Below are 22,532 nucleotides of genomic sequence, written 5' to 3' on the forward strand. Positions count from 1 at the left end.
TGTCTTCTAATCCAATAGTGATTTTTACCTGATTGATGGTTAGAACCATCTGGAGAGTTTTGAAAATGTATAGATTCCTGAGCCTTGTCCCAGATCGAATGAATCCAAGTTTTCAAGAGTGAGGTTTTGAATTCTTTCATTTATTTATTGAATTCTTAGTGTTTAAATCTACTTGAGGAATCTGATATGTTTGAGACCAATTGATTTAGTTCATTTTACCTCAGTGCTACAATTCTTTCCCTATCACCTTTCTTCTCTTTATCAGGGAAGATGTTAAATATACAAAAAAAACAGAGAATAAAATAATAAGCCATCATTAGCTTCAAAAATGATCAACTCATGACTGATCCTATTTCAGTTTTACTCCCACCCACTTCATAGCATTCTTGGCGGGTGATGGCAGCATTCGCTTTAAGGACCTCCATACATGGAAATCTTACTGCCTCCTACAACTGCTCATATTAGAGTCTTTTGAACTAAAAGTGATGGAAACCCAACTCTTATTTAAATAAGAGGGATCACCTTTTGGAATGCTATTAGGATATTTCACAAAATCCAAGAAAGAGTGGACTTACCAAGTTGTGTGATGATAAGAGTGTCATAAGCCTCAAAAATATTGGGAACTTAGGGGGCACCTGGGTGGCTCAGTCAGTTGAGTGTCTGACTCTTGGTTTCTGCTCAGGTCAGCATCTCAGGGTCATGGGATCAAGCCCCATGTCAGGCTCCACACTCAGCTTGAAGCCTGCTTGGGATTCTCTTACTCATTTTCCCTCTGCCCCTCCCCTCTGTTCACACACACACACACACACACACTCTCTCTCTCTCTCTCCCTCTCAAATAAATAAATAAATCTTAAAAGAAAAAAAAAAGGAATACCTGGAACTCAGAACTCAAACATCCCTCTTTTCCCTCTCTCATTTCTCCCCTCCTCTCTCTTCCACATGCCTTCTCTCTAACTCCTCTGAGTGCTAGCTTTGTATTTTCTTTCTTGTTGTACACATCGGCCTTCTCCTCATGGTATGAAACTCTTCTCTGCTATTACCTCCTAGAGTTTTGGCCATAGGCAGCCTGACTGTTTCTCACTCCTAAGTTTTAAAATCCTAGGGAAAGGACTCATTGGCCTGAATTGGGTCAGGGGCAACTTTCGAGATATTTCAGTAAAACCCATAAGGGAATGGGAAGAAATTCCCTGGAAGAGGAAGTGGGGAGCTAAGGTGCTTAAAACTTTTTCTGCCACCAATAAGGTGTTCAAGATTTTTTAGACTTTACTGATTATTGGAAATGTCTCCCTTGTAGAAGGCTGTCCTGTACCTTTTTCCAACTTCTACCACTAGGTCTTTTTCTCCTCTCTGAAAACACACAGATAAAGTCTATTTCATTTTTCACATGATATGATTTAAAAACAACTCTCCAATCCCTCACTTAATCTTCCCTTCTCAAGGCTAAATAGCCCTGGGTCCTTCAACATTCCCTGGCCTGACATGATTTTGAGTCCTTTTTTGTCTTGGTCACTCTCCTCTGGAGTGGCTCCAGTTTGTCACTTAAAAGTTGGCACTCAGAATTGAAGGCAATACATGTTCCAGATGTGCAGAGTCAAGAGCAGAACTAAGCAACCCTCACACACCACACACGTGTACCCATGTACACTGTGGACAGGACACTGTCATCATAGCCCCAGCTTGCGCTCCTCTTCTGGAACCTCAAAATGCTCAGTTAATGTCAGGTTTGCAGTTAAATAACCCCAGCTCTCTTTATGGGAATGGCTGTTAATCCAGCAACCCTCCCCCCTACCACTTTCCCTAAACCTTTTATTGAATCCAAAGTATCAACATCAGATTTTTTTTTTTTTAATGATAGTCACAGAGAGAGAGAGAGGCAGAGACACAGGCAGAGGAAGAAGCAGGCTCCATGCACCGGAAGCCCGATGTGGGATTCGATCCCGGGTCTCCAGGATCGTGCCCTGGGCCAAAGGCAGGCGCCAAACCGCTGCGCCACCCAGGGATCCCAACATCAGATTTTAAATACATCTTGTTAATTTGGCCTCATTATCCCAGGCTGTCAGAATCTTTTGGAATCTTTATTTTGCTCTCAAATATTATGTCACCCCCTTAGCTCTCTCAGCTACAAGTGTGATAGCAGTTTCTCTTCATCTTCAAGCCATTGATAAAATGTTGAAGGGAACCAATCAAACCCTGGAACATAGAGACATACTGTTGGGGATCTCTTTCATGTTGATGTGGCTCCATTGATCAGCTTCCTTTGTATTGACTATTTAGCCACCTTACTGAGCTAAGGTTCACAATTCCTTATTCATAGTTCTGAAATTAAAAAAAAATAAATGAAATTAAGTTTAAAACTCTCCAACAAAATATTAGCAAATCAAATCTAATAGCGCATGAAAAGGATTATACATCATGAGTGAGTGAGATTTATCCCAGGAAAGCAATGGTGGTTCAAAATTAAAAAAGAAAAAAAAATCTGTGTAATAACAGCCCATTAATAGAACAAAGGAATAAAACCTCACATGGTCATCTCAATTGATGCAGAAAAGCATTCAACTAATGCAACACATTTCCATGATAAAAACTGTCAGAAAACTCAGAATAGAAGGGAACATCCTAAACATTATACAAGGAACTTGTGAAAAATCCACAGCTAACATCATATTGAATGGTGACAGACTGAAAGCTTTCCCTTTAAGATCAGGATACCTGCTTTTGTCACTATTATTCAACCTTGTGCTAGGAATTCTAGCCAGAGCCTTTAAATAAGAAAAAGAAATAAAAGGCATCTAAAGAAACAAAGGCATCTAAATAAAAGGCACAAAAGTATAGAAAAAAGTAAAATTCTGTCTATTTGCAGATGGACATGTTCATATATATATGTTTTATATATATAAGTCTTATATATATATAAAACTTTGAAGAATCCATAAGATATTAGAGCTAATACATGAATTTAATGAAGTCTCAAGGCACAAGATCAACACATAAAATATAAAAATTGTGTTTCTATACATCAAAAATGAACACTCTGAAAAGAACATTAAGAAAATAATTCCATTTCTGATAGCATTGCAAATAATAAAATATCTAGGAATAAATTTAGCCAAGGAGGTGAAAGACTTGTACTGAAAATTATAAAATATCAATGAAAGGTGAAGAAGACCTAGAAAAACGTAAAGACATCCCATCTTCACAGGCAGGGAAACTCTTCTTCTTCATATCATTTAGAGGGCAATACTATCCAAAATGCTCTATGGAGTCAAATTTATCAAAATTCCAACATGTTTTTGTTGGAATCACAGAAATTGAAAGAAAGCTGATATGCAGCTTCATATGGAATTGCAAGAGGCTCCAAATAGCCAAAACAATCTTTGGAAAGAAGAACAAAGATGGAAGATTCACACTTCTCAATTTCAAAATTCAGGACAAGGTTACAGTAAAACAAAACAAAACAAAAAACCAGTGTGATACTGGCATAAGGATGATATGTAGACCAATGGAATAGAATTCGGAATCCAGAAATAAACCCATCTACAGCCAATTGGGTTTTGATGGGAGTACCAAATACTCACTGCCAGTCAGTGGTGAAAGAATAGTCTCTTTAACAGATGGTGCTGGGACAATTAGTTTCCACATGCAAAAGAATGAAGTGGGACCCTACTTCACATCATATACAAAAATTAACTCAAACTGGATCAACAATATAGATATAATAGCTGAAACCATAGAACTCTTAGAAGAAAAAACTAAGGGTAAATATTCATGACCATGACCTTGAATTTGGCAGTAGATTCTTAGATATGACATCAAAAGCATGAGCAACAAGAAAAAATAGAAAAATTGGACTTCATCAAAATTCTAAAAATTTGTGCATCAAGAGTATAATGAAGAATGTGAATAGATAGCCTACAGAATGGGAGAAAATATTTTCAAATCAAATATATGACAATCACATATTCTAATATCCAGAATATATAAAGAACCCTTACAACTCAACACCAAAAAGCTAACTCAATTTAAAAATGGGGAAAGGATGTGAATGGACATTTCCTGAAAAAGATATAAAAATGAGGGATGCCTGGGTGGCTCAGTGGTTGAGCGTCTGCCTTCGGCTCAGGGTATGATCCTGGGGTCCTGGAATCAGAGTCCCACATCGGGCTCCCTGCATGGAGTCTGCTTCTCCCTCTACCTGTGTCTCTGCCTCTCTGTGTGCATCTCTCATGAATAAATAAATAAATAAATAAATAAATAAATAAATAAATAAAATCTTTGTTTTTTAATGGCCAATAATCACTAGTTATTAAAGAAATGCAAATAAAGACCACAATGAGATTCCATTTTATACTTGCTAGGATGCCAATAGCAAAAACAACAAAGTACCTAGTATTGGTGAGGAGGTAGAGAAATTAGAACCCTCCTACATTGCTGCTGGGAAATATACAATGGTTCAGTCATTGTGGAAAACAGATTGGCAGTTCTGCAAAAACAGAATTCGATAAAAACATAGAATTAATTTTAAAAGCTAGATGTAAAATTACCGTATGGTTCTGCAAATTCCACGCCTAGATATTTACCCCAAGAATTGAAAAGAGACATTCAAACAAATATTGGTACATGAATGTTCATAACAGCGTTATTTGTGATAGCCAAAAGGTGGAAACCCAAACGTCCATCAATGGGTTTGTCCATAAACAAAATGTGGTAATACACGTAGCGAAGCTCTGACACGTGCTACAACATGGAAGGACATTGAAAACATGATGCTAAGTGAAGTAAGATGGACAGACACAAAAGGATGAGTATTGTATGGTCCAATGTACGTGAACACTCTAGAATAAGTAAAATTATAGAGGCAGAAAGTAAGGAATAGAGGAAAGGAGGGTCATTGATTAATGGTTACAGTGTTTCTGTTGAATGGGATGGTGCAAATGTAGAAATAATGGTACTGATTTTACATTATGAATGTATGTCATGCCCCTGAATTGTACACTTAAAAAAGGTTAAAATTTCATTATGTATTATACTACAATTTTTCAAAATAATTTGATATGCAAAAAATCCATTGAATTGTACCCTTTAAATGGTGAATTGTTTGTCTCATAATAAAGCTGTTTAAAAGAGCCCTGCTGGGGGTGGGGGTGGGGGTGCCTGGCTGGCTCAGGTTGAGAGAGCATGTGATTCTTGATCCTGGGGTTCATGAGTGAGTTTGTACCCCATGCTTGGTATAGAGATTTCTTAAATGAATAAATAAAAACTTTAAAAAAAAAACCTATGAAAAACAATTTTTTTAATTTGCAGAAAATTCATCTGGAGACAAAATCTGACATGAACTGACATGAAGTTATTAATAGTTTTTATTTATCACACTCAGTGTAAAGAATAGTATTTTTTTTTTCACAGAGGTATTAACACACTTGATTCAGGGTGCTGATCCAGACCCCACTGGGGAGTGTTAATATATATGTCTATGTATTCATATTTTTTTCCAAAAATTTGAAAAATTCTGATTTTTTGAAACATCTAACCAACCCCATGGCTTTCAAATAAAGGATTAGGGACTTATTTTTAGCTAGCATCCAAGTCTCAATGTCTACAAGAATGTGAGGAAAATCCTTTGACAAGTGCTCATCTGAGACTTTGAGGAAGCTTTAGAGCACCAGGAACAATTAGAGCTTTAATCCCATTCCAAGTATTTACTCAGAGGAAATGAAAACATATGTCCACAAAAATATTTGTACAGGAAAGTTCAGATCAGCTTTACTCATAATAGCCCCAAAGTGGAACCAACCCAAATGTTCATCAACAAGAGCATGGTAACAAATTGTGGTATATCCATATAATGACATACTGTTCGCTGGTAAAAAGGAACAAACCACTGGTATAAGTAACAACATGGATGAACCTCAAAGGCTGAGTGAAAAAGGCCAGAAGCAAAAATACATACTGTTTAATTCCTTTTTTTTTTTTTGAGTTTAAGAGTAACCAAAAGTAAGCAACAACATAAGAAATTAAAAAAAAAAAAAAAAAAAAAAAAAAGGTTGTCTTTGGAAGGAGGAAAGGGAATAGGCTAGTGGGAACAGGAAGGAGCTTCCTAAGGTGTTGGCAATGCTCTTTTTTTTTTTTCAATTTTATGGGTGTATTCACTTATCCAGATTCAGTGAACTGTACACTTGAGATCTGTGCATTTTAATGTATGTAGTAATGTCTTAAAACATGCAAGAAACTCGTGGATAAGAGAAGGAAGCAAAAACAAAACAAAAAACAAAAAACCCACCTCAGGGGGTTGTTGAAAATTATGGAAAAATATATATAAAGGCCTTAACAAGTGTCTGTCTGGCACACATAAAGTGCTCAAAAACTGTTGGCTTTTACTATTGGGCTGAGGACCTCTCTCTAGTTTGTAGTTCAGTTATCCAGGCACAATGTTTTTTAGGTATTTACTTGTAAATGTGCACATTTGCTTTGACTCTATCTTGTGCCCCATTCTAATGTCTCACACATTAATGTGTCCATTCTAATGTTGTAAAGCTGAAGCCTAGGAAGGGCACCAGTGACGTATTATGGTCATGCATAAAAAAAGAGATTTTTCTGTAGGCTCTTTCAAGAGATCTTAATGATAGAAGGAGAAAGAGAACAACGTTTTGGGGGGCTCAGTAAAATTCACATTTCCCACAGTTATAAGAAAAATTGCTAAGGTTTATAGATCCCTCTATGTTTTACAAAACTAAAAGAAAGCTAGCTCTCAGAGAAGTTAAGTGATCTGCCTAACACCACACAGCTAGAAAAGGGGAAGAAATTAGACCTCAAGTCCATGTTGTTTTCATTATCTTGTGAGCGCTTAACCAGGACTCCATTAACCCCAGGTGAACTCCCTGAATTTGGATTTCTGCGGGTGGGGAGGAGGTCTATAGCTTTCAACAGATTTTCAGATGTCTCCATAACCTGAAAAAAAAAATACACGCCTTTGTAAAATAGAATAATTGAAATCTAAATATTCAGAAACTTTAATTACCAAGAATTTTTGGTCTTCAATTTTAGAAGAAAGGGCAAATACCAGGCAAATAAACTCATACTGGGGTTTTATTCCAAAAAGTGACACACTCAACTCTGCCCCCTGCACCCTGCATGCCAACATCAACAGCAGAGACTGTAGCAAAACATACTCCATCATCAGCTGGAGCATCCTGGATTCCCTCAAGTGTTTCAGGTAATTGAGGTTTTACTATCTAAGTAATATTTAAGATAATTGCCCTTCCTTTTCAAAAGAATAAGTGAAGCCAATATGAATACTGGTTGCGAAGTCTCCTCTGCAAGAAGTAATTGGATACTTATCAATTTCATAGTCCTGGGATCATGGGGGACAGGAGCTGAAGAAAGCTACACTCAAAGGAATGTAGACCTTCATTTTCAAGGGAAAATAGGATTTACACAGCTTTTGGCTCTACACATCCCCATTTCAATGTATTTGAATACGGAATATTCCCAAGTTTCTCATGCTGATGAAATAAATGTGCTAGAAGCCTGTTGTATCTTCATTGCTTGTCATGAGCTGTTGAGTCTCTGGATCTACGAGATACCTGTGTAGTGAAAGAAATACTCAGGGGGTCCCAGCTGATTAGTCCCAACCTCTGTAATACTATGCCTTTCAAAAAGTCCTCTTGAGCATAGCTGAGTACATAAAATAGTTTTTTCTGTCCTATTGACTAGAATCTGGAGGGTATGGGAATTCTGCTTTTACAACATGGAGACAACAGTTAGTTACAGCTTCTACAAGGCCAAAATAGGAACAAAACCTCCAGTTCAATTTTAATGCCATTCATGATAATACTGAAAACAACTCTTGACCCCCTTTCTGCCAAGAAAAAAAATAATCAGACCACATGTGGCATCCTTCCTGGAGTGTCACTGGCTTTGAAAGAAGTAGGACTATTTGTTACAGATCTGGTTCTCCGTAGAGTCTTGTCTAAACTTTATTAAGAGATAACTGTGGTTACGAGATTGTCCGACAAATTTTAATGAATTTTTTTTTTTACTCTTATAAAGTGCTTTTTTAAATTTTGCTCATTCATGACCTTTCGTTATGACCTAATCACAAGTAGCCAGAAAACAAAAAGGTCATTTTCCCTCATCATCCAAACGTGCAGGCTCTGGTTTTCATGCTGAGATGTTAGTAAATGAAAAGTCTTCCTTGGAATCCCAGGCTTGGTTTCTGTCGGTGGCCATTGACACTGCTCTTCTGGCCTTTTGTAAAGTGCCTCGAGACCTCATCAACAGACACAACTGCTGGACTTTGATTAGCCAATAATAATTTAGTAGGTAAAGTAGGCAGACTTATTAGGGATTGTCAGAAACTAGAATAATGGCCACACACAAATCCAAACCATCTGGCCTATAATAGAGTATGTCCTTCTATAGGTTATATCTTGCTTTTGCAGTAATAAATTATTCTATCACATTCCCAATAAGGAGCTGGAGAGGAGAGGTCAGGTGACCTTGAAATGTCTGATTTAATTCAAGATTCAGTCTCTGCAGCTCCATATTCTATCACCATCTCCAAAGCAGAGGGGTATCCTTTTCTTTTTCCTGCTGGCCTGACAACCAGGAATGTTACCAGCTGAGTTATAGGGACGGTGGAAGCATTAGTCAAGCCCCGTTCATATGAGCAGGTGGCAGGAAAGAGAGAAGGGGTGTAGATAATCTAGCAGAGTGGTTCCAAAACCTGACTGATTATTTGAATCACGTGAAGAACTTTTTAAAATCACAGACTCCTGAGCCTCTGAGTGTGGACTCCGGTGGGGTTGGAGCGGATCCTGGTGTACTGGTCAGTTTTCACAAAGGTAGCCAACCACCTCGGCAACTCAGGAGCGCTCACGTTTCATGAGAGCTCTGAGTCTGCTGTAGCTGTGCTGGGCATGCCTGGGCTTGACCTAGAAGCATGTGTATTCCCATTCCAGAACCCAGACTGAAGCAGTATCCACTAACTAGGGCGTGCCATTCTCATAACTGAGGCCAGAAGCTCAAGGAGGTGCCAAGCCAAACCATGCCAACGCATCTAAGGTTTCTACATCGGTGTGGCATGCATCACACCCACTTATAACTCATTGACTAAGGCAAATCTATGGCCAGGCCCAATATCCACAGGGTGAGAATTAAATATCACCTATCGGAAAGCATGGCATATGTGACAGGCTGAGTGAAGGTGGCAAGAGAGACGTAACCGTGAACAAGCAATACAGCTTACCACCCCTAGGAATATACAATTTTCTAAAGCTCCTCAAGCAATATCAATAAGCCCCCGATCACTGGTATTTCATGGGGCAGCATCTCCCTTTATGAGCCTGGGATGCAAACCGAGCATCCATTACTGGCTTCTTCAGGAGAGTGCTCCAACTGTGTAAAAGGTTACCGATCACTCATTTCACCAACAGGCAGGTGTGCCCAGCATGTAACGAAACCTGATGCTTATGTAAGCCTTCGTGGCTTTAGCAAAGTATGTTTATGTCATTCTTTTCGTGTTATCTTCATGACTCTTTTATTAAGTGACTATTGTTATTACCACTTTCCAAGCATCAGAACGTCACTTGGGGAGACCAAATGCCTGATGGCACACGTTTAGAAAAGAACGAAGCTGGACTTACCCCATGCCTTAGTCCAGCTCTCTTTCTTCTACAGTGGATGGCCTGGGTGCCAAGCCCTGTTATGGCTATCACTTCCTCTCCGAGACATGCTTGCACAGATATCAGGATCCGGGCTGTGCCTTTTAATTAAGTTGCTCATCTTACCACAATCCAGGCACCATTCTAGGTCCTTAGGAAGCAACATAAGCAACACAAACAAAAATTCTCCTGCTTACGGTTTAGTCAGGAGGGACTGATGTTAAACGATTAAGCACATAAACTTATGACACATGATGACAATTGGAACGTGTGCCGGGTGAAGACAAATGCCAGGAGGAGAAGTAACAGGTGCTTGGCATGGTCAAAGCCGGCCATAGTGAGATATAACAGGAAGTTAAGTCCTTTTTAAGAAATTAAGAAAGATTATTAAACAGTTTTGATCCTCAGATTTCATCAGAGGGCAAAATATTTCCAGAACTTCCTCAAATCGCTTTTGTGCTTCAAAATACAAACAATAAACTCACATTGGTTTTTATGGCATGACCTTATTTCTTTTGACAGGTCCATTACTGAAATTCAAGTCCCATTAAAATGATCCATTTGACCATTCCAAAACTTCTGGTGAGGAGGAACAGTAAAAGTAAATACAAAGGAGCACATTTTTCTTCTTATAAGCTTCTTAAAGCTGAAAGTACATCACGATTATCGCGCCGCATCTACACTCAGAATGAAGAGCACCTATCATAATGATAAGACAGGTAACTTGAAGCATCTTTCGTTTTAATAAAGGAGAGTTTCCATAGACGGCATATTCAGTGCCTACTTCTTTCTACTAGGACCCCTTTTTTCTTGAGAAAAACTAAGGGAAGTCATCACCTTTGGATATTCCTTTGAGTCATGCACTCAACAGACATAAATTGAGCACCTGCTATATGCCGGATACACGTCTACCATGCTGGACATACAGCAATAGACAAAACAGACCAAACGCTTTGCCCTTTGGAGCTCATGTTCCAGCTAAATGGAGACAGACAATTAACAAAATTGTTGGCTTGTTTGATGGAGGCACATGGGGTCCTAGGAAGAAAACTCCAGACATGCAATTGCTCTAAGGCCCTGAGGTCATCCGCAGGCAGGAAGCAGCTGAGTGTTTGAGCACTTAGGCCGTGTTACCACTGACACAGTTGTTAGGTGTGGGCCCCATGCACGTCCCACACTGGCAAGTGGACTGGGAGATGTTGAGCTTGAAGCCTCCTGGCCCCAATGTGGGTCATCTGTCAGGCAGTATTTCTGTCCAACTCTCAAATATGGTTATGGGCCATCTAAAGGGAGTGGGACATGATCAATTTGTTTGAAGAGACATCATGGGGCCACAGCTGGAAATGAGCACATTAAGAGTGACAGGATCTTGGCAGTCACGGAGGCTGAGACTTTGAGTCTTGCTTTTCAACAAAACCAAGTGGGATGGCTGGGCATTCATTAGGAAGAAACAGCCTTCCTCATTGAGTCATCCCCTCTCCCCACAAGGACTGAAGAGGGCAACTCCAAGTTTCCAGTTGATCAATGTATCGAAATTGGGGTTGGTCAGCTTTCACTATAGATGTGGAATTTGAGAGTCTGAAAAATATATCATAAAATCATTACTAATTCTACTATGCTTATTTTTTTGTAAGATTTTTATTTTTAAATAATCTCTTCACCCAGAACGCCTGGGTGGCTCAGTGGTTGGGCATCTGCCTTTGGCCCAGGGCATGATCTTGGGGACTAGGGATCGAGTCCCACATCAGGCTCCCTGCATGGAGCCTGCTTCTCCCTCTGCCTGTGTATCTGCCTCTGTGTGTGTGTGTGTGTGTGTGTGTGTCTCATGAATAAATAAATAAAATCTTAAAAATAAATAAATACACAATCTCTTCACCCAAGTTGGGGCTTGAACTTACAACCCAGAGATGAAGAGTCTCATGCTCTCCCAATGGAACCAGCCAGCTGCCCTTAGTGTGTTTACTTTATTATGAGTAGCTATAACCATTCCAAAAGGACACAGAAACAGAAGAAAATTTCAATAGATGCCTTGTGATAAAAATTAACAAAGTTTGACCAAGAGCTCACATTCTGTGAACTATATGCCTAAGGTCTGGCCATTAGCTCAGTAAGAAAGAGAGAGAGAGAGAAAAGATGTCGGGCCATTGTGTCTGTAGCTGGTAAGAAAGATCCTAATATCTGGAACATCTGTAATATTCAATCGGATGCAGTTGTTAAGTGCCCGCTTGATGCCGTGCGCCTCGCAAGAGGTTTACATACCGCACATCTAAGCGTCTGTAAGCCTTGTGAACAGGTGCCATCATCACCTATTTGCTGTCTAAGAAGGTGAGGGTCAGAGAATTTAAATAATTTGCTCAAGATCAAAGCTGAGATTCCAGCCCGGGTCTGCCTAGCTCCCAAACTGATGTGTTCTTGTCACAATTTTAAACTGAACGAAGTCCTACTTTTATCTTGCACCAGCGGAGACCGAGGACCTGGCCTCATTTCCTCTCCCGCCCGCTCCTTATTAAAGACCCAGGGCCAATGGCAGGCTTTGGAGGGTGGGGATTTCCGAGCAATTTCACCTGGTTTCTTCCCCACGTTATGTTTGTAATAAGAAGAACATACGTTGTACTTCGAAGTTCTACAACAAGACTCAATGCCCTAAATCCAGTCTGTGTCTTTCCTATGTTTTGCCCCCTTTCGGGTGCTTATTAGACCTGGCTCCTGGAAAAGCCACGTACTGTTGTTCAGGGGCCTCGTGGTTTAATCACGAAGGAGCCCGGGGCCTGAGGAGGCCTGGACTGCGAACCTTCCGGAGCCTGCTGCTGAGACAGAGAGGCCTCGTCCCGGCGCCCCGGCATCGCTCAGGATCGCATCAAACTGAATTTGACTTCAACCTTAACCGTTGCGGGTTAAAAGTTCACACAAATGAGAAAAGGTCAAGGAGGCCACAGATGAGGGGCATTTTGTCATCCCCCGTCTCTCTGTCCTGCAGATGGGCCCTGAAACTGTTCGGCTCCGATCCCCCCACAGCCCCCTTTTTTTTTTTCTAAGACTTTGTCGCTTTACTAAACGCTCAGATGTTTCACTGGGGCAGGCTTGTCTTGTGAGTGGAAACCCCTCAAGCGGAGGCAGTTCGTGTCACCGCGTGGAGACCCCACTATTAGGCAAAACAACACTTTGGATCGTTCCAATTAGTTATTTACTTAAAGTTCCCCATCTTCTCCCTTTGGCTATAGATAGTCTCTGGGGAGCATGACTTGTCTTTTCCTTATGGCCGTTATTATGTTAGGTTACTCCAGTTAACGTACTGCGTCGGGAATGTTCCACTTGCTAAACATTTTGAGGGCTTCTTCGACTCACTGACGTGTTCATCAGCTAAATGTGAAGTACTCGGAAGAGCTCCTGTTGCCCCTGTCATCTGTCCCGGGACTCCCAAGTGAAGATACGTGCTCGGGTCATGACACCATGCGAAGGTCCTTCGGAGGGACCTGCACCTGTCAGGGAGGCGCTTCCTGGGGGCTTGGGGGCTCAGCTTGACCTCTTCTCAGTGCCCAAAGGGCTCTCAAAGGCCATCCCGATTCAGCCGCCCTCTGTGTGCTTTTCTCCTCAAAGAGGAAAAGTAAAGGTCAAGAAATGAAAGAAAAAAAGGATGAGGGAGGGACTAGGGAGCGGAGAGGGAGGCCTGGGGCAAGGAGGGAGCAGGGAAGCAGGGCCACTGCCCAGCAGCGGGTGCCCCAAGCCCGGGCAGCCCCTCCAGGCATCAGGTGGACGGAATCCCTCGTCGTGTACCTGCACATCCCGCCCGTCCCGGGCCCCACGACTGGCCTGCGGAGCATCAGAAGTGCCTCGAAGAACACAGTCCCGGATTACTCACACGGCACTTCGGATACAAGAGGAAAATCCGCTGTTTTAGGTCTTCCTCCCTGACTTGACTTTTCTCACGAGCCCTTCGCCAGCTCGAGGAGCAAGGGAGCAACGACACTGAGCCTAATTTAGTTTCAAAGTTAGTTCCATCCACTCATTCATAGAGAACCGTAGACCCCTGGCTCTCCTGCTCGGTGCTTCGGAGCTCTCGTTCCCCGGTCTTGCTGCCCCCTCTGGGTCCCAGGGGCCGCGGCAGTGGGGGCAGGACTTCTTGGATTTGCACTTGTGCTTGGGTGTGAGGTGCCTGTGTCTGCTGAGGAATGCTTGGCACCGCCCTGTGCCTGGCGTTCACAGCTGGCGCCGCAGCTGACATCTGTGGCTGGTGGACTCGTGCTCTATTTATGCTCCACTTGCTTGGAGTCCAGGGCCCTCCCCAAAGACTCACCCCCACTCCCCAGCCGCTACTGTTGATGAAGACCCCTGTGCGTCCGTGCCCCACCTGCAGCTTCTGGCCCCAGCTGTCCACCTTGGAGGCCCCTCTCGGCCCCCATCCCAGCTACCGTGGCAGGTCTGTGGCTTCAGAGATGAGCATCCATGCCCTGTGAAAACATGGGATGTTCAGGCCCACAGACCAGTCCCTCTTCCAACCTGAACATCCCCCCTCCACGCTCTAAACTATGGAGGGCCCCTCCTATAGCTTCAGGCTCCATTGTCTCCATCCAAAACGAAGGGTGGGTCAGAAGTTTTTGTGCTCTCACCGTGCCCCCAACCTGTTCACTGCTGTTGCTCACTCGATAGGGCTCTGAAGACCCAGACAAGAGCCATTGAAATAGCTATATTCTTCTTTACGTCCTTTCCCTCGTTGCCTTATCATCCTCTGCACAATCCCTTAGGCCTAGAGGGGGGCAAGCTTTGCTCTGAGGTCCCCTTCTTCTCTGCCTTACATGAAATTGTATAATGTGTTTCACCAGGACGAGCCTCCATATGTTAAGTGGGCACCAGAATGATTTAGAAGATTCTGACTCCATAATGCCTGCTTTCAAGACTATTGTCTTGCTGCAAAATCCTATTGTGAACATCAAATACCCAATAACAAATCTCCGTTTATTTTTATTTTTATTTTTATTTTTTCACCTTTTTTAAAAATTTCCCTTTATTTTTTACTTTGTGATCATCTCACTTTTTTATTGACTAGGGAGGTGGTCATGAACACATAAAAATGAAAGAGAAATAATATTAATATCATTCAAGATACGATACTCACATATGTGAGTATGGGATTTCACCCATACTGGGACACTGGGAGTGGGACAGCTTGAAGGGTACAGAGGGCCTTCCAAGGCTCCTTCTTCCATGGATTTTGCCTCAGAAGCTAAGGCCTCTGGTTGCTGTTGGGGTTATCAGGGTAGCGATTCCCATTGCATCGCATTGCATCTGTCACTGACTGTCACTGTCTCTCCAGGCTCTAGACTATGGAGCCACCTTCCCCAGGGACACCCCCATAATCCTGCAGCTAAAGATGAAATCCCTCAGATCGTCCATTCATTCATCAAACATTTCTTAAGCAGCTACCTTTGTGATATACACTAGACCAAATGCTATAAGACACAAATAAAATGGAATAAAATAAATTTGTCAGAAAATGTCGTAGCTAAGAATTTAAGCCTCCCTCCCAGTACCATTTATCCAAAGTGGCTCAAAAGTGGGGAAATTAGTTGATTTCAGTTTTTTTTTTTTTTCCACCTGGCTTTCTGAAGACCAGGAGGTTTTTAAACCTCATTCATTTATCTCATTCATTCATCCTTTTAACAAACACTTAACTGATTATCTTTTATAAGCCAGGCACTTTGCTAGGTTTTGGGAAGCTGAGATGATTAAGATATGTGGTCTTCCTCTAAGTGTTCTAGTTCCTTCGACTATAGACATTTCAGTGGCAAGAGTAATGCAGTGTCACAGTTTATAAGAAAGGAGGGAGACATGAAGAAGGCGATGGCCTAACTAAAACTCCAAATATTCAGATTGTTTGTTTCCTTATAGTAAGGAGAGGTTCCTGGGCAGAGGGAGCTTCAAGGGCAAAGACCTGAGGGTGATCAGCAGAATGAAGTGTCCAGGGAGCTAGAAGCAGATTGAATGAATATGGAAAGAGCCTATGGAACAGAAAGAGGTGCAGACTTCCTCCTTACGCACCTGCTGGCAGGTGGGAAGTGGAGCCATTTCTGGGCAGAAGCTTCCTTGTTCTTTTTATATCATACCTCATAGACGAGCTTTGCTCATAAAGCCACTCGCATTACATGCTTTAGAGGATGGCCACGTGCACGGGCTGGAGGTAAAGGGGAACCGGTGCCCCCCGATAGATGGTCAGCTCTCAGACAGTCCCAACCAAATCGACTGTGGCATCAGCTGCCTTTGTCACATCACTTATTCTCTATCCCTGGCCCCTAGAAACTTCAACAAAACCATCTCCCCAGAGTGAAAGACATAAGTTTTCTGTACTATGAAAATCCCCTCAATCACTTTTAATATCTTTTATTTTTACCAAATTAATTACAGCTTTTAAAAAATATATTCATTTTATTTATTTATTTTTTATTAAAGTTCTATTTGCCAACATATAGTATCACACCCAGTGCTCATCCCATCAAGTGCCTCCTCAGTGCCCGTCACCCACTTACCCCGTCCTCCGCACCACCACCCCCCGTCCACCTCCTCTTCCACAACCAACCCTTTGTTCCTTTCGCAGAATCACTTTTAATATCAATCGAATCATAGTGACTTTTATACTATCAACACAATTTTTGCTTTTCACTTTAAATCTCTTTTATATTTGGTCCTCATACGCTGTTAGTGCCCATACACAGTAGGTCCTCCCTGTCTACTTCTTTCACAACTGAACAAGATAAATGCAGAAAATACCAAGTTTTCTGTGTTTACAGATAGAAGGTGAGCAAGCTGCGGCAAGAACTCGTTAAGAATGAGTAATAGCTAGTTATGGTATATGCAGATAATATTCTCAGAAGTTCTGTGGATCAACTCTTCAAATCCTTACGATAGCTTTAGTACAACCAAGAGGTGGGGACTGTTATCATCATGCCTATTTCAAAGGTGAGGAAACTGAGTTATAGTGAGTGTAAGTGACTTCCAAGGTAACACAGCCAGGCAGTGGCAGAGTGGGCAACTGGATGTTGGCAGCCTGCTCCAGAATTTCAACTCATACTGATCACCCCCTCTTAGACAAGTGAGATGCCCGTAAGCAAGAACCAGTAGCGACAAAACAGCAAAACCCTAGATTCACATATATGTTAGATCTGGGACAAAATAATTCATCAAAAATGTTGTAAACAAAGGAGGAATTTGAATGAACATTTATTAACATTTGTTAAGTGCCTTCCCACAACTAAGGCCCATTCCACATCTGTAGTGAAAGCTGACCAACCCCAATTTTGATACATTGATCAACTGGATGCTTTAGAGAAGCTTCCAATTCTAGATGCTTTGGAGAAGCTTCCACACTGAATGCTCTCAGCAGCCTGAGTTGCCATGAGAAGGTGAGGTTACCGGGCAAGGTCATGTACATCCACCCCCGGTAGCCGGCCCCACTCTCCCCACTGCCTTCCACCTGCACCTGGCATGTGGCATCCAGAGAGATGCAATGATCCTGCAGAGTCCCTGTTAGATTTTAAGTAAACAGGGGAAAAAAGAATGAAAAAAAAAGGAAGATTCCCTCTGAAATAATTTTGGTTTATAGTGGATGGGATCCAACCAGATGCCAAGGCCCAGCTCTGTATTTCTTTATTTTTGTGGGGTTGAATAACCCCCAGGCAGGCTGCCAGGTCCCTGTCCTCTTCAAGCTCAACTTGCTTCAGAGGAAATACCACACATGGAAGAAAGGTCTGAGGAGTGCTGGGGAATGACAATTTGGTTACATAGGCCTGGGGGACAATATAAAGTAACCACGGAAAGATGTGGAGCTCTGTGATTCGGGTAAGCCAACCCTCTCGCCCTGCCTCACTTTCACTGCGACCCTCCTGAAGGATTGAGAAAGGCAGAAGCTGTTTTTGCAGCTAATTTTTACAGAGCCCAGACATACGTAGACGTCTGTTTATTTCTGTCACTCGAACGTGACCTGCATCTGTATCAAGCAAGAGGGAACAATTGGATCCCCAGCCTCTTTGACCTCATTATTCAAAAAGGCATGAGTAGTGGGGTATCACCAACAAACAATCAATGCCTGACAGTCCCTGACCTTAGGCATCTCACCGACGTGTGCCCAGCTGTCTCCCCCTCTGTATGTGGGGGGTACATGAGATCAATCCCAGAGTGCTTTGAGGAATGATTCTAGGTCAATAACAGGGACAAAAGAGCATGAGGAAATCAGATCCATTTGAATCTCAGCATCACTTACAAATCACTCACAACCCCAAGTCTCAGATTCCTCATCTATAGCACAGACATGATGAGGGTGTCCACCCCATAGGGCTGTTGTCAAGTTCAAAGGAACTGATATCTATATGTATATCTATATCTATCTATATCTATATCTATCTGTATATATATCTATATCTATATCATCTATATCTATATCTATCATCTATATCATCTATATCTATCTATATCTATCTAGAAAAGCCTGAGCCCAGTTCCATGCTAGAATTAAGGGATCCAGTAATATTCACCTTTTTTGATTAAGCCCTCCTTATTCTTCATATCAGCAAATAATTTTTGTTTAAGTGGGAAGCACTAGGGAAAATATGCAGGTCAGATTATTGGGGACCCTACTCTTCCGCCATCTTGCCCCACCTCAGGTCAGATTATTAAATACATTAAACAGAATACTTGAAATCAATAACACACACACAAATCTGAAAACAAAGCAAAATGCTTTTATAGGCATTTGAAATGGTCATTTTTGGGAAAAAAAATCTCCAAACTGAGTGTCCATCCCCCTTTTGGATGATTAATAAGGGTATAATAATAATAATAATACTATCCCCCAAAGGATATTTATAATGGAGCATAAGGGACAATGGAATAAACAACGTGGTTTCGTTGTGTAGCTATGAAATGCTACTCAAGGGCAGGGAATGAAGGGAGGGGTAGTGAGAGTAGAAAGGACTGGGACCTATGGGATGTTGAAGAAGGTACATGAGCTGCTTGAAAACCTTTGATTTGGGTTTGGTTTATCAGCAAGCCCTAAACTTTTACCAAGTGCCTTCTATTTTCAAGTCAAAAAATATTTACTGGAAATGCGTTATGTGCCCCTCCCTCCCCAAAATGGCCTCAAGAACTCATATGAAATTTGCACACAACTCAACCATGAGGGATGCCATGAAAAATCCTTTGGCAGAGATACAGCCAGATATCTTTGGAGCACCACAGAGGGAGCGGGGTTGGGCACTGACAAAGACAGACATGGACAACAGAGAAGTTGCTGGCCTCCAGGAGCTTATAGTCTGGCTAGAGAGACAACACAAAAGGGTTAGAAAAGGTTGGACAACCTAAAGACAAATTATAACTAAAAAGTTCCAAATGGTCCCAAAGTACACATTTAACCCTTCTTGACTCACTCTCTAATTTGTTTGCCAGCATATTCGTGCATATGACTTTGCATGGATTAAAAGGCTATTTCATACACGAGTTATTGGATCAGAAGAAAATATTTTGCTTATCCAATGCGCTAGAGAACCCATATTTCCTGGGTTCTTGGAGAAATTGTTTTTTCAGTTAGCCAATATTTGAGAACCCACCATGAATGCTATACCTTGCTATTTTCAATCTATTTTTTTAAGACTAGATCGATCTGTCCCGTCAGATGGGGACAAAGCTAACCTACATATAGAGGTGGCAGGCCATTGCCATTGTACAACTGCTCTGTGCCGGTTATAGGCGTGGGCTCTGGAGTGAGGTTCTCCGGGGCTACATGTGACATTCCTACTAACTGAGTCTGTGGCTTTGAGCAAGTCGCTTAACCTCCGTGGGCCTCAGTTTCACCTTCAGTTAAAAACAAAACAAAACACAGCAGTGGAAATTGCTTTATAAAATCGTTATGAGGATTAAACAAGGTGGTGCATTTAAAGCTTTTATCGATGCCTAGCACGTAACAAGTGTTCAATAAACGCACGAGTGATATTAGGATTATAGCACAATACCCGCCACTGATACATACTCATACAAAACACAGATTTTATACTGTTGTAGAACCAATGGAACTGTGGCTGCTTGGAATATTCCCTCTGCTTGCCCTCCCCTTAGTGTGACAATCTCTGATTGTCCTTTAGGAGTCTTCGAAGACCCCTTCAAAACCAGCTTCAGTGGCTTCTCTATGTGTCCCTGTGGGACTATACCCTTAATCTTGCATAGCCGTGTGGGGTGTGGACTGTGTTGTGGAAGGTGTTTTGTCCACGTGTCTGTCTCTGTCTTCCCACCACCGCTCCTTCACCAAGAGGGCCAATTCCTCGAAGGGAGGGACCGCATCTTGTTTTCCATTATATCTCCATGACCTAACGTGATGCCTGACATAATATTGAATACGTATGTACTAAATGGAAGGAAGGAGGGAACGAAGGAAGGGAGGGAAAGAGGGAAGGAGGAGGAAGGAAAGAAAGAGAAAGAAGGCAGAAAGGGTGGGCAGAGGTGCTCTGGTCCTGGCAGTGTGACATTTGTCTGAGTCTGCACACCCTCTTCCCTCTCCCTCCCCCTGTCCCTGGTGCCCTATAAAGTGGAGGGAAGTTTGAGCAAGGAGAATGTTTTACTTACCCCAAATCACCACTGGAGAAATCCATTGCATTACTGAGCACTGGTAATGCGTTGGCCCTGTTTCAGAATATAGGGTTTTGCTGCCCCTGCCAAGCAGGCTTATCCATGTGGAGCTTAGATGGTGCCTTTGCCCACACCTGTCTGGCTCAGAGAGCTCGCTGCGCTGTCAAAGGGAGTGCTGGGCATTGAGAAAGTCTGATGGGCTTTGACGAAAAAGAGAACCGGGCACACAGGTCTCATTTATAATCCATTCCAGCTGCTCCTCTGCTGGGGGAAACTGGCATTCTGTTTTGTTGGCCCCTTCTCCATCAGGACAGCTGTGAAACCCTACTCAGTGAAGTAATCGCAATAACAACCACCACTTTGCATGTTGATGCCTTTCTTCCAAGGAACTCAAAGTTCTTTGGAGACATAACCTCATTAATCCATCCTGCATGAAGTGGTGGCTGATGGGGAGGGGTAGGAGTTCTCACTCCTATTTCCAGGGCCGGGGGATTTAGGAGAGGAGAGTAAAAAAGGAAGAGAAAGAGGTTCCAGAGCTCGGAAAGATAAGGGATGACATCTTTTCCCCTCTGAATCCCACTTCGGCGCAAAGATAGGACAATGTCCTCTGTAGGACGATGCTCAGTTACATGTGCCAGTGAAAGATTTACACGGCAGGCTCACCCTCCCCCCCAAAGGAAGAGAATTCTAGAAAGGGAGTTAGGAAGTCTGATTTCTAGGCCTGATGTTGACACTAAATAGCTGTCTGACCATGAGTCCGTCCCCCCATTGGAGTAGTAGTTTCATATTAGAACATGTGACTTCACGCTATGTTGACAGAGCACAAACCCAAGAGTCAGAAGACCGATGCTTGCCTGTACACCAACATGGTTTTAGGTGTATTACTTCAGCTCTCAAGTCTCAATGGTCTTATCTGTAAAATATGGAAATCAGACTGGATTATCTCTAAAGGCTTTTTTAATTCCGATGAAACCAATATTCTAGAACAGGTGGGCTGGGAAACATCAGATCTGACTGGGGCTTAGACTTTGGGAAAACCAATAACTATCCATGTCAGTTTTCTATTACAGCTACCCTAAAACCTGGTAGATCCTATAAAACAATAATTTATGATTTCTCACTATTTTGTACTAGCTTGGGCAGTTCTCTGACTTCATCTGGCTTCACTTAGGTGACTGAATTCAGTTTGAGGATTGGCTGGGGTCGCAGCTGGGACAACGTGATACCTAGGCCCCCCTGGACCTGTGGCCCTTTCCTCTTCAAGGAGGCTATGCCAAGCTCCCTCCCAGAGTCAAGGTAGTGCTCCAGGAGGGCCAGAGCCTCAGTGTTGAAGGGTTCTTCACACCTCTTCTGTGTCAAGTTTATTCCTCTCATGTGGGCCAGAGAAAGTTACATGGTCCAGAATCAATGAGGGAGGGGACTACACAAGGACATTTTTATGAACTGAATTGTGTCCCACAGAAAGACCAGTTGGAATCCTAACATCCCGTACTACAGCATGGTGGCCTTATTTGGAAATAGAGTCTTCACAGATATACTCAAGTTAAAATGAGGTTGTTTTGGAGTAGGGTGGGCGCCTAAGCCATATGACTGTTGTCCTTCTAAGAAGAGGAAGAGCCACACTGACCCAGAGGGAAGACAGCCATGTGAAGACGGAGATGGTGATTGCGGTGGTGCTGCCGCAAGCCCACTCCCATCATGCTTGGAGTTTCAGTGGCAGGTTGTACTTTTGGATCAAAACTGGAGAGAATGAAAAAATAAATAAATAAAATAAAATAAAATAAAATAAAATAAAATAAAATAAAATAAAATAAAACAAAACAAAACAAAACAAAACAAAATAAAATAAAATAAAATAAAATAAAATAAAATAAAAAATAAAAAAACTGGAGAGAATGGTTCCATCTCTGTAGGAGTCAAACCCATACCTAGGCTGGTGAGGGCCTTTTCTCCTGCTTTTTCCTTTTTCTCCCCTAGATATAAGTGTGCATAGCATGACTCTCTGGTACCTTCTTTTCCCAGGCTAATCATGCACACAATGGAACTGGGATCCAGCTTGTCCACTCTAGTTACATAAATCAAATGTCTTTATTACCAAGATGGGATCACACTACGTTGATTACTCTGCAGTCTGCCATTTTTACTTAAAATTACATCATCAGTGTTTTTTCATTACTATTAATACGGATCTGTCTTCATTTTAATAGCCATATATATTTCCATATGCATGTGGCATCTTATTTAAACAATTCCCTATGATCAAATA

Source organism: Canis lupus, chromosome 29 (genome assembly GCF_011100685.1).
Source record: "Canis lupus familiaris isolate Mischka breed German Shepherd chromosome 29, alternate assembly UU_Cfam_GSD_1.0, whole genome shotgun sequence".
Classification (NCBI taxonomy): Eukaryota; Metazoa; Chordata; class Mammalia; order Carnivora; family Canidae; genus Canis; species Canis lupus.